Below are 14,330 nucleotides of genomic sequence, written 5' to 3' on the forward strand. Positions count from 1 at the left end.
ATCGTATGTACAATGGTAAACCTTTCATATTTCCCGCATTTAAATAGATCGATAATTCTGACATACGGACCTCCTCAGTATGCTTCATACAATCAAAGCTAAACACCAAATCGACAGGAAATTGACATTTCAAAGTGAAAGTAGCTGTAATGTTTAAACACATGTGAAAATTCATCTGTAGAGTAATATACAAGTAAGATACTCAATAATAGATAGCAACAAGTCAATTCCTTAATCATAAGAGAACTATTGATAACGTATGTACAACAATAATACAAAAATAAAAAAAGATCGATACGGGGTGAAATCCTTAAAAATATTTAAGATAGATCACTACACCAAGGCTTATGCCCCTTATGACATAACATCACAAGTTAGCAATATGAATGTTTTGTGAAATTGTTTTTATCGGTTGATTTAGTTGTCTATCATCATGGACCAGCGAATAAAGCATTGGGCTTGTGAACCATACATACTGAGTTCAAATCCGCCATCGGCTGTTTTTTCACATTTGATGAAATTAGTTTTTTAAAATCATGTTTGTTTATCCAAAATTGCATATTGTCTGCCCTTTTGACATATATACTTATGATATATCATATCCTTCATTATGAAATTATTTTTGTGCTGATTTGAACAATTCTTTCAAGTTGTAGTGAGCCACCTTAACTTTCCTTGAAAGAAGACGGGCATATTCCTTTGCACATATTGATCTATCTGTCAGTTGGTTCATAGACAGACATGATATTAGAAAATACTTTTCTTTATAGGCTTCCTAAGGATGGCTGATGTATCTTAGTACATAACCCCTATTTAATAGTCATAAACTTGTGATAATAAGTACGTATTGTTTCGTAGGAAATGGACATATACAATTGTAACATTTTTATCTACTACATGATTTAACAATCAGATGATCAGATTCATGTGGTCAAATTTTTGGATTTGTTTTTTGAAATTGTGCATTTTAGTACAATTTTAGTGTATAATTACTATGATTTGTATAAGATACATTGAATTACCAATTCCAAAATTAGTATTTATTAAAATTATCGTAAAATGAGATTTTGTTCTTTGGTATTGATGTAATTGTAGGTAGGGTACGTGAAATTCATTGTGTCGTGATTTTATCGACTTTGTCAGATTTCCTAATGGTAGTCTTTTCGCATCCCTTGTCGAAATGGACAACATTATTTGTTGAGTTCAATATCTTTATGAATTGGCCACATATGATAGGGCTTTTACTAAATGAACACAAAACCCTAAAAACTTGGCCTACCTCGGAAGACTGATGGCTCTGAACATAAGGAAAAATACTGAATCAGGTTTTTTTTTTGGGGGGGGGTTACCCATAATAAAGGCATCGGTACTCGATTATATTAAAAGATCTTGAACTCAGTTTTAGTTTGATTTATAGCATAGAAGAGGTACTTTTTAAAGTCTGATTGGACTACCTCAGTTATCTCAGTTATCCCGAAAGGGTATCAAAAATAGTGAAAAAGCTGTATTTTGGCTTGATAATTGAGACCAATATGCCTGAAATAGGTGGCACTGCATAAAAAGAACATGCATGGATATTTCATTGAAATATTTTGTAAATGGAGATAGAACCCATAGGTGATTGTCCATGCACAATATCACACGGATTGGTAACACGTGCTTCTGCCTTCTGGACTGTTTTGCATGGTTTTATCTGAGACAGGCACTTAAAGGATATTTATATCTTTCTAGTTTATCATTAAAAGATCATTAAAAGATCAGCTTGTATTCTGCATACACCTGCAATTTTGCTCATTAGTAGGGGCTCATGATATTTGTTTTTGAAAATAACGTGTTACTTGATCATAAGTTGACGTCACGGGAAATTACCAAGTGGCAAATGTTTGGTAGCTTGCTTGAATCAACAGACAGGGAATTATGTTCCCGTGTTTCACCGTAATACTCGTAATTATATGTCTGAATTTGAGGTGAAATTTCACATAAAATGATAGCACATATAGCTAAAGAATCCCATAAACTAATAGCACACTTGATAAGTAAAAGTCAAGAAGTGAATAAGGCCATGTTTTACAAATTTCAACCTCAGTTATGATTCCTATGTTATTTCGAGTACCAAATGCTACATTTTCTTTGAAAAATATCAAAATATAGAAAGATAAATATATATACACATATATGTAAACATCCCCTGTCGATCGGTCACACCCGTCCTAAGCCCTATATATATATATATATATATATACATATATATATATATATATATATATATATATATATATATATATATATATTCATAGGTAGGTAGGTAGATAGGTAAGTAGGTGAGTGGGTGGGCGGGGTGTGTGCGCGTGTGTGTAATCAATCATTCATGACCAATGTACATTTACTTATGCTTCCAATTGCTATAACCTAAAAATAAATTGTACATCTATGACAATTGTGTTGGCTATACTGAGAGAAAAAGATGTAAATTGTCCAACTTTTCGATGTTTTTATTGTGTTAATAAAAGTGTCTTTAAACCAAAGCAAATCCAGTTATTATTTATTCAATATTAGATTCCCTGCATTATTTAAAATTCATGTTACATGTATCAACTCAAATTTAGGATTGCGTGTTGCACAGAGTAGATTTGTTGTAAAAGGTAGAGAAGTGAATGTACCTGCTAATAAACTATACCATGCATTTTTCTCATCTAAATAACCGATAAATTACTGCGATGTAATTTTTTAAATTTCAAGCCAAGCAACAAACACCAAAAACAAAACACTCCCTGAAACGTTGTCATGTATCGGAATAAACCCTGTGACAAACAGAAATCAATCACAAAGAATTCAGACATTTTACAATTTATTCACGATTGTTTACAGCAAAATATATGAATGAAAAAAAAATTACTAACATTTAGTAGTTCGAACCATATTCACAAAAAAAAAAAAAACAGTGTCCAATGCTAGTTTACAACCGAGCTGAATTCATACATGGGAATACGAACTGTCATAAATTCGTTGTTAGGTCCAATTGAAACCCCACACGCAAAAGTAGAAATATGATTCCGTAGACTTCTTATCGAATGCTTATCTAGTTCTTCTAACCACACAATTTAGAGTGAAAAGTTAAAACAACAGTGATTAATATCATAGCTCATATAGAAAATACAAAATTAAGAGAAGGGCAAACACAAACACTCTACCATACTAAACTAAAATTTCCAGAGCCTTCTTTGCTAGAACGTATGATGTAATGACAAAACATGTATTACGTCACGTATAGTGTTGTGGCAAAATATGTGTTACGTCACGTACAGTGTTATGGCAAACATGTATTACGTCACGTACAGTGTTATGGCAAAACATGTATTACGTCACGTGCAGTGTTATGGCAAACATGTGTTACGTCACGTACAGTGTTATGGCAAAACATGTATTACGTCATCTTCATACTGAATTAAAACATTGTACTAAAAACGTCTAGAATCTTTTCTATATCACATGCCATTCAAGTATAATATTAGAAACATTATATCTAAAAATCCAGGAGCAATTGCACACAAAAAGCTACAATATTTCATACAAGTTTTCAAATTCCAATGTTAAACTGACACTCTTTTCAAATAGCATCCAATACTGAACATTGTGTGGGAATTATGATCTGCTTTCACACACAGCACATTTAAGCCAATTCTCGAAGGAGTAAGACGGACCAAAGTCTCTCGATTGCTACTTTTGGTATGTAGGTTTTAATTTACCTGTTGAAACAAAACAGTGCTGATTTTACAATTCCCCGGATATCCACCAGTTTCCACACATATATGATTGGGTTCAACGTTGAATTTATGCAACACAAACCAAACAGTATGCCCCTGAGTCTAGTAGGGAACGTATTACGCCATGACAATGTTACAACAAGTGGTCCTGTAAAAATAAGAAGGACCGTGATCAAGAGACCCACCAAGTACAGTGTACTCATAATCTTTTTACGTCTGAGTGTACCAATCTGATTAGAAGCTTCACCGCTCAATCTCATTGGTCTAATTTTGACCTGATTTGGCAGACATGAAAAAATACATGCCGTTTGAGAGGGATGTGGCTCTGTCGTTTGAATGTTGATTGTTTCAATTACTTGTAAAGCGTTGGAGTCGCGAATAGGGCTAATTTTCCTGTATGTTTTCAGCACATATGCAATAGTAACGAGATACAAAATTACTGTAGAAAATAGCAGAGACGTGGTTAGAAACCGGATATATATTGTGTATGCCTGATAGTGACCATAATAGGTATATGACACTATATCATTGCCAGGTGAAGCCGGATGTGGTGAAATGAAGAGAGAGTTGCTTATCAATATAGCTATCCAACCACTAATACATACAAAGTACCTCCGGTTTTGATGAAAAATGACAGTGTTCCATTTTTCTTTACAAATGACCATAAACCTTTGTAAGCTGATCAAGAATGTTTGATAGAGCGAGAGATAGAGTCCCGTTGTCGTTAAAAGAGTGTTCAATACTGCAAAAACATTGCTTGTCTTAAAACCTGGGAGAAATTGACGAAGGATAGCAAAAATGTATCCAAGCCCTACCAAAAAATCACTCACACACAACATAAGAACCAAGAAATGGTAAAGGTTAAGTCTAATCTTCCTTTCCTTGACAATAAGAACTAATATACCACTGTTGAACACAAGAGCCAGAATGCCAACGAAGAAAAAGAACGCCATGACAAGTATTGAATTGACTTGTTCAACATGAGGGGAACAGTTTAGGGATATGTTTGGTCGACATTCTCGACTTGTCATTCCATTCACATTTGCCATGTTGTAGGTTCTGGGAAGTCGACGCTCCTTAATTCAGTGTTCCACTGAGTACCACGATCCGTGGAAATTGCAACCTTTTGTCTCAAACTGAAATGACATTTTAATGAAATTTTATGTGAATATTCCAATCTTTTGTCTGAGACTTAATTGAAAATTGTTATAAAATTTGATAAACATGATAACGTGTAAATAGGCTAAACTCATTTACTTTGAAGATGGATATATGTATTTACGGATGAGGCTTTTATGGATATCAGGCAAAATTCTCTTGAGCAAGAAAGATAAAGACCACTCATCAATCTTCTAAATACTATAAACTAAATGAAAAAAAAAACAACAACAAAGGACCCTTTTGTATCATGCGGTCAACAATTAATTGCAAATTGATAGGACGAGTTTCTCCACTGCTAAATTTAATGTGTTGAATACCACGTCTTGAAGAGTTCATTACCCAACGATGCAAATAAACTTGAAATTTAAACTTATACGGTACCAATGTTAATGCACGAGATGCGCATTTCGAAAAATAATGTCTCTTCAGTGATGCTCAAGCCGAGATTTTGGAAAATCGAAATAACAATAAACTTTTAAGAGGTAAAAGGAAAATTAGAGTGACCAAAAAAAACAAAAAAAAAACAACAAACAACTGGAGCCAAATTCGTCGTAGGATCAGAACAATGCATGAGGGAGATCTAATCCTTAATTTTGAAATGAATTTCTGAAATTTATCCCAGCAATTAGATATACATTCGTATTTCAAGCTGGTAACGAAGTACCTAGAAGAGAAGTAACGTTTTTCTAGTGCTGTCTACGGAGGATATCGGGATTCAATTTTTGTCAACATAATTGGTAGAGATTAATTGTATCAAAAGTATAATGCCACATCTCCCCTTCCACTGCAGTGAAAATTACCCCTTTTCCTGAAATTATATCCATAAACATACAGAGGTACGGAATGAAAAAGTGAAGGAATATTTTTGCTCACGGATAATCTTCAATGAATTTACCTCGTAAAAATAGGAAAACAGCTTAACTAAAAAAGGATTACTGTTTGTGTCTATAGAATTTCAAACGAACTGTTGAAAGATCTGCTCACCAAAGACGAAGAAATTATTGTCAATGAGAAACCCCAGCATACTGTTTATGTCAATTATTAATCAGACATGATGTTAAACATAAACCATATAATAGGTTTAATGCGTTTACATATTCACAAAATATGCATCGAAATGGAACATCACATTTGTTACCTTAAAGAAGTTCAAGATCATCATTATCTAAAGAGTTCGTGTTTTCCGGTTTACTTTACAAACGTTGTCAAAATGATATGCTTGGTCATAAAACAGTGTTCAAAAAGGAACAACTTTAAAGTAACGTCAAAAGTTCTAACTGCTGTTTGATAAAGCTGTATATAGGCAAGTTACTTTTCTGTGGTAAATGTAAGTCATGAGAGATGATCAGTATGCAAAGGAAGAAAAGTGCACACAAGTTTGATTATCTGTGAAAATGAAAATGCTTAAATTGCTTTATAAAGTTGAAACAAGGACTATATATGCATTTTTTCCCAAAGGACCCACACTTTCAGAAAATTTAAACGCGCCCAAGTTGAAAAGAGACGGCTTTCAACCCTCTAATGGTACGTAACCTATATGAATGAAATTGACTTGAAGACTCTTTTGCAATTAATATTAATTCAGAAAGTGCTTATTGATATCCAAATTGGTACCGTTTAAGTTTTACATTATGACCCCTGGGTCGAGGCCTCTGCTGGTGGGATGTTAGTCCCTGAGGGTCTCTACAGCCCAGCAGGTAAGTACTTCATTACTAGCTTAAAAATACGGATGTATATTTAATTGCTGTTATAAAATTTAGAAATTCATTTCAAAATTAAGGATTGTCTCCCTCATGCACATCTCTTATCCTTTTTGGCACTCTGTTATTTCTTAGAATAGCTCTTACAAGTTTATTATTTCGGATTTCAAAAATTTTAGTTGAACACTGAGGAAACATTATTTGTCGAATTGCGCATCTGGTGCATCAGAATTGGTACCGCATAAGTTTTACATAAAATAAAGAAATGTATATGATATAAAGAGATATGGATATGATTCAAACACACAGCATCTTATTTAGTTTGTAGTTCTCCCAAAAGAGGCAGTGTTTACATTTTAGCATTTTAACTCGTAGTTTCACACAATTACATATCTATATGTATCGTACTTAATCAGGCAAATATACTGGTATGTACAACATTTATTTGTCCATTTGGTGATTTAAGATAAGGTATAGCGATACTATAAGATATTATAAGTTGTAATGATTAGTTTTGATTTATTAAGAAATATCAGTCAGTGACGAATCAGCATACGATTCGTCATCATTAATGAAAGGTGAAGCTAACGAATAGTGATCAAGCTCACAACTCCTATAAAAATACAAAATAGATAGTTAGGCAAACACAGACCCCTGGACACACGAGATGTGGGATCAGGTGCCTAGGAGGAGTAAGCATCCCCTGTCGACCGGTCACACCCGCAGTGAGCCTTATATCCTGATCAGGTAAACGGAGTTATCCGTATTCAACATCAGTGTGTCAAAACGGTCTAACAATCGGTATGAAACAAGTCAGGCAGCATTTGATCCAATGATAGGTTGTATTTACGAATTAGATTGTTATTCAAAAACATTTGAAATGTACATTTCGTCAAATATTTTAGAGTTGGGAAAGGGGAAGGGTTTTAAAGCCGAATTTGATATTTACTTCTTTTCAAGTTATAATACAATGAATACAAATTATTTCAGAAGTAATTAAAAAACCCAACAGAAACCTGGAATTAATAGCACATAGAAAGCATGTGATATAATCAGGCATAGAGCATCGGTTGTCAAAAAAATAAAACGGGGGGGGGGGGGGGGTGATTTCACAATATTGTCTGAACATTCTTGACAAAGACAAATCCAAACCTCTAAATCGTCGGGGTGGCAATGGTTGATCCATCAGTTCAATTCATGATTATTTTACATTTTCACTACAATTTACAACATTTCTTTTTAAAATGTGGAACTGTCTATAGGTCTAACTATGTACGTAAAAACAACTTTGCATATAATACTAAAAGGGGAGAAAACCACCTTTCGCTTCCTGATGAGTATTTTTGTGGATATTTGAACAATGCAATGTAGGTCAAGCTGTGTAATATAAGCTTATTTCCACAATGAAAGGTGAAAATAACGAACGGTGATCAATCTCAAAACTCCTATACAAAATAGAAATTAGAGAGTTAGGCAAACACGAATTCTTGGATATATCAAAGGTGAGATCATGTGCTTAGGAAGAGTAGTATCCCCTGCTGACTGTTCACACGTGCCGTGAGCCCTATATCGTTCAGGTAAACGGAGTAATTCGTAGGAAGATTCAGTGTGTCAAGAATGGCCTAACAACCGGCACGAGACATTCCAAACGGCGCTCAACCCAATCACAGGGTGTACTGGCAAACTAGATCGCCAAAACGGTCATAAAACCTGCGAAATGATAACACCGCAACATTGAGCTTCGCATGTACAATACACGAAAGAAGTACGTTGCCGAAAAGGGTAGGGACAGTGGCCACGTGCCTGGAAACTACACATCCGAGTTAGTTCCTCTATGGTAGTTCTAATAAAATCCATATATTATTAGTTACACAGTTAGTTAGTGACCTGATACGGAAAAATACATGGTGTGAAAAGAAAACCCGTATCGGGCGAGGCGAAGCCGAGCCCGATACGGGTTTTCTTTTCACACCATGTATTTTTCCGTATCAGGTCACTAACTGACTGTGTAACGAATTTATCACGTCGAAGACCTCTAACTGTATATGTGGGGGTCTATATCATACAACTTAGTCAAATGTCTTTCCTTTTGAAACGGCTGCAAGTCGAACCCGACGATAAATAAAATTACTCGCCCAATACGGATTTTACTCGCATGATACGGTTTTTTTCACGGCGTCATGTGACCAAGATCTGGCCAATCAGATTTCAACAATTTTGTCTGAGGCGTGATAATAACATTAGTACTGATAAATATCAACAACTTTTATGCAATATTGCATGACCGAATAAAAATTGCTGTTATCTGCAATTGCTTCGAACTGTGAAGATCCCTAGTGATCTGTTACACCGAAGAAGATACAAAAATCATTTTTATGAGGTATCCACTTTCCTTAAAATTATTCAGATATGCAAGTTTTATTTTTATTGAAAGGTTAATCTTTAGCATATCACCAATATTGTCGCAAGAATTATGCATTTTACGAAAAATAACAACGGCATATACAAGAGAAGTAAGGTTGTAGATTATCAGCAATTACGATGCTTTTTAAACAGGTAAACAAGGAAAACACAAGGATAAAAATTACACAATGATGGTTTCGGACCCCTTTTAAAATTTTCTTTACAATATACATAATTTTTAAGTAATTGTATTATCAGTGGGTTTGACCTCTAACATAAACACAATACATATTTTTTCGATATCTTTGTATAGCTAATCAAATATCACTGCTATATTTGCTTGCGAGCACAGAAAGACATGAAATAGAAACAATGACATCATTCATATCGAAAAATTACACATTAATTTGTAGATCACTCTACGCTGCTTACAACACAAATTCTCATGTAAAGAATGAACTCAATATATTCCGTTTTATTTTTCGTGCCGAGTTTTTGGCAATACCTGGTCCTTTTCCACGAATACAATCTGAGCAAGATAAACATCTTTAAATTGATGTTTCAAGACGTTCTTGTTCATGAGAGTTGGAGTAAGGTCAATTGTTTTGGGAAGTGTATTTATGATATCTACATTGATGCATTGGGTCAAATGCTGTCTGACGTGTTTCATACCGATTGTTAAGCCGTTCTTGGCACACTGATTTTGACTACGGAGGACTCCGTTTACCTGATCAGGATATGGGGCTCGCGGCGGGTGTGACCGGTCAACAGGGGATGCTTACTCCTCCTAGGCACCTGATCCCACCTCTGGTGTGTCCAGGGGTCCGTGTTTGCCCAACTATCTATTTTGTATTGCTTGTGGGAGTTATGAGATTGATCACTGTTCGTTATCTTCACCTTGCATTGAAGGAGAATTAGGAAATTAAAAAGAAAAACTGAAATCGAAACGCTTGTTATTGAGCTACAGTGTTCTAAACATGACGTTTTTGCACTTAAATTTTATTCAATTAAACTTGATTTGTCTGTTAGCATCAATGCAACATAAGCAACACAAATTAATCATTACATAAGATAGATACATAAACACTACAGATTATAAAATGTTTGATACTAGCTAGTAATGCAAATGAATAATGACCTTTTAGCACTTAAAATACGAAAACATTATGATATCAAAATTGAGAGTTTAAAAGGTCATATTAGGAGTAATGTCAATTTCTAAAATTTCACATAATTTTCGAGGCCTTGTCTTAGAATTTAAAATGAAACTAAAAGAGTGGGGGTTGGAGACCAAATTTTTAAATTACTGGCGGAAATTTTGAATGTTTACATAAATTGATTTCAACTTTTTAAAGAATCGATGTTCTGTTTGGAAAAATATGTCATTGTATATGCCAATTATTAGGCCGTTCTTGGCACACTGATTTTGAATACGGAGAACTCCATTTAATTGATCAAGATATAGGGCTCACGGCGGGTGTGACCGGTCGACAAGTGATGCCTACTTATCCTAGACACCTGATCCCAGGTCTGGCATATCCAGGGGTCCGTATTTGCCCAACTCTCTATTTTGTATTGCTTATGAGAGTTATGAGATTGATCACTGTTATTTTCACCTTTCATCAAGAAACATATTAAATTACATGATTTGAACTACTTCCAAATCTCAGCTACTTGTATCATAAATCATAAAAATGAAATACATGTATAGGAGTATAAAAATAGAAGATATATTGGATGAGACAGAGAGTGTGATATCCCGCAGATTTAGAACTTTTTGATCAATCAAACCTTCCGCCACAAAATATAGCCCCTCTAAAACCCTTTCAAAATTGGAATTGACACATTTTTTTTTCAACTGAATAGGGTAGAGTAATAGATGTGTAATATGTTTGCACCAATGGGATTAGTATTGAACCAGTAAATATTTAGTTGTAGTATGCAAGGTGAAGATAACGAACATTGATCAATCTCATAACTCCTGCGCAGTTGTGATCAAAAGCTCAGGAGCTAACTTCCTTAAAATGTTTCAATTGTGTAATGGGGTAACAGACGAAACACGCTCCCACACAGAGATATAGACACAGACACACATACACAGCAATGTCTGATTTTCTTTTTATTACCTAACTTGTTGCTAGAATTTTGCTGATTCATTTTTATCGTACAGTGTGAAAGTTAGATATAACTAAATTCAAATTGAGATTTTTTTTCTGTATTTGAGGTTACTCTTGTTTGACGGTCATCGTATTAAAAACATCCGCAAACGTTTTAATCACACTCAATAAACAACTATTGAAATCTAATTGTCAAATGGTCCAATATGTGAAACTCCAAACAAATTCATACAAAAAAGTCCTTTCTACAGGACTAGGATGACACATTTTGATTTTATACAAGAAATGTAACATGTTTTGTATACTCTAGACGTTTTAAACTTCGAAACTAAAAGAAATCTTATTCAAAGTTAAAGCAATCATTTTCTTGAGATAAGAACAACATAATTTGGTTTCCTTACCGAATTAAACGTAGCAACATCGGCACACAAGCATTATTTCATGACAAGTTCTTTCCCGAGTATCAGTAAGTATAGTGGTGACCAGTCAATATATACTGCAGCAGTCATACAGAGTCAATATTATAATGAAGCGGAATTGCTGACAATTCAGTGATGAAACCGTCATTTTTGAAGTAGACCCAGAAGCTTGAGGCAATTGAAACAGCAAAAACGAGGTTCTTGTATGATCTTAAATCTTGGGTTGTGATCCTACTGTAAATAGTAAGGATATCTTAATCAAATACATTTACAACAACAGAACAAATGTCCATATTTCTTCATTGCGGGTATAAAAATACCAATGAAATATATTTGCATAATTGGAGAAATCCCTTCATGAGTCTATTGTTTTCATATATCCATTATACAATAATCTAGTAATTAATTAAATGTAGAATCTATATCCTATGATGTAACGTTTTTTTCATAAGTATATATGCAAGAAATACATCCGATCGTTGGGTCAAATGCTGTCTGACGTGTTTCATATTCAGTGCCATGCCGTTCTATACAAACTGAACTTTTCTATGGGTTACTCCGTTTACCCGATCAAGATACATAGGGTTCACGGCAGGTGTGACCGGCCGACAGAGGATGTGTTTTCCTTCTCGGAACATGTTCCCACATCTGATATATCCTGGGGTCCGTGATTGTCCTACTCTTCATTTCTATTTTTTTTTTTAAAAAGAGTTATGAGATTGATCACTGTTCGTTAACATGATTATTATAAATAAAACAGATGTGAATATACATAATTATATGCATATTCATCACGCATATACATTTCTCAAAGGGATTTCAACAGTCTCGATTGAAGTCAGCATTTCGCAAATTCTATGGTCGTTATAACGATCTAGTTCGTCAATACGACCTCGCATTGGGTCAAATGCTGTCTGACGTGTTTCATACCGATTGTTAAGCCGTTCTTGGCACACTGATTTTGACTGCGGATAACTCCGTTTACCTGATCAGAATATGGGGCTCACGGCGGGTGTGACCGGTCAACAGGGGATGCTTACTCCTCCTAGGCACCTGATCCCACCTCTGGTGTGTCCAGGGGTCCGTGTTTGCCCAACTATCTATTTTGTATTGCTTGTAGGAGTTATGAGATTGATCACTGTTCGTTATCTTCACCTTGCATCTTGGGTGTTCTTGACATTGATATTCGTATATCAAACACAGTTACACGAAAAATGATTAATCTCATAACTCCTTTAAAGAATATTAAATAGAGAGTTGGAGCAAACATGGACACCTGTATATATCAGAGGTGGGATCAGGTGCCTAGAAGGAATAAGCACCACCTATCGACCGATGACACCCATCGTGAGCTCTATGTCTTGATCAGGTAAACAGAATAATCCGCAGACAAAATCAATGCTAATAACGGCATACAAATCGGTATAAAACATGTTAGACAACATTTAACCCAAAAGAAAGTTATAATTGCAAGATAGATTGTTATAACGACCATATAATTTGTAAAATGCTGCCTTTAAAGGAAACGGTTAAAAGACCGGTTACATCAACTTGTTGTTAGTAGCCTGTCTTGATTTAAAAACTGATAACGAGTAGAATAAGCTCTTACGTATCGAATGAGTTGAAAGATATGAACACTATATGCAGATGATGATGGAATATTGCTACACAAATATGGGAAGTTGACCATAGAGAAGCTGAAATCATCGCTTTTGTCATAATATTTAGTTATTTGGCTGTTAATATCTATTTTCAATGAAACATCTAAATACGAAGCAGATATGGAAGACTATGTGATATATTTTATTTTGAGTTCACAGGAATATATCGAATCAAAATATGAATGAAAATATGGTTTGTTTTTTTGTGTTTTTTTTTGTTTGTTTTGATGTTTTCTGCCACACTCAACAATTTTCAGTTATATGGTGGCGCCCAGTTTTTATTGGTGGGAGAGAGAACCCAGATATAATGTACCTGGGAAGAGACCACCGACCTTCCGAAAGTAAACTGGGAAACTTTCTCATTTACCGGCGCGAGCGGGATTCGAACCCGCGCCGACAGAGGTGAGAGGTCATGTGATTTTGAGGGCAATGCTCTAACCACTTGACCACGGAGGCCCCTAATGAAAATATGAATGAAAATCATTATTGTTAATAGATAAAAGGTTTTTGATATATCTAAATGTGGAGTTGAAGGCCACAGGAATATTTTTTCTTCTTTTTCTTCTCATGTAGAAGCTTTTGAATATATTCTGCTTCATTCGAATACAAAAAGGTCAGTTAATCCATGTCCATTTCAATTCCAACAGACTGTCAGAAGAGCTGATCACCAAAGACTCCGAAGATGTTGTCAAAAAGCATGTTTTTTTTATTTCAACTTCAGAGTATTTGTGCGTGGAAAGAGAGTGGTGTTGCAAATAGTAATTTTGTGGATGAATGATCACTAGATAAGATTTTCTCCTTTTTCCATTTTTGTTGATTGATAGAAGCAACTATCTATGATATCAGAAAGTCTAGTTTTTGATTTATAGTGAAGAATGGTCGCGTAAAGGGTTGAAAAGTGTTGATGTTGATTTGAGAAAAGTTTTGCAATTCCAAATTTACGAAAAGATTTTTACATTTAAAAAAACCTCACAATTTATCTACATCACTTTTGGCATATGTTTTGGCACAGTATGTTTCAAGTTTCTCCTTCACAGCTGTCAATATTTGCGTGAGGAGCAAAGATATTGGCTTGATAGAAAATTCATCCGATCCAGCAATGTAT

The sequence above is a fragment of the Ostrea edulis genome, chromosome 7 (genome assembly GCF_947568905.1).
Source record: "Ostrea edulis chromosome 7, xbOstEdul1.1, whole genome shotgun sequence".
Taxonomy (NCBI): Eukaryota; Metazoa; Mollusca; class Bivalvia; order Ostreida; family Ostreidae; genus Ostrea; species Ostrea edulis.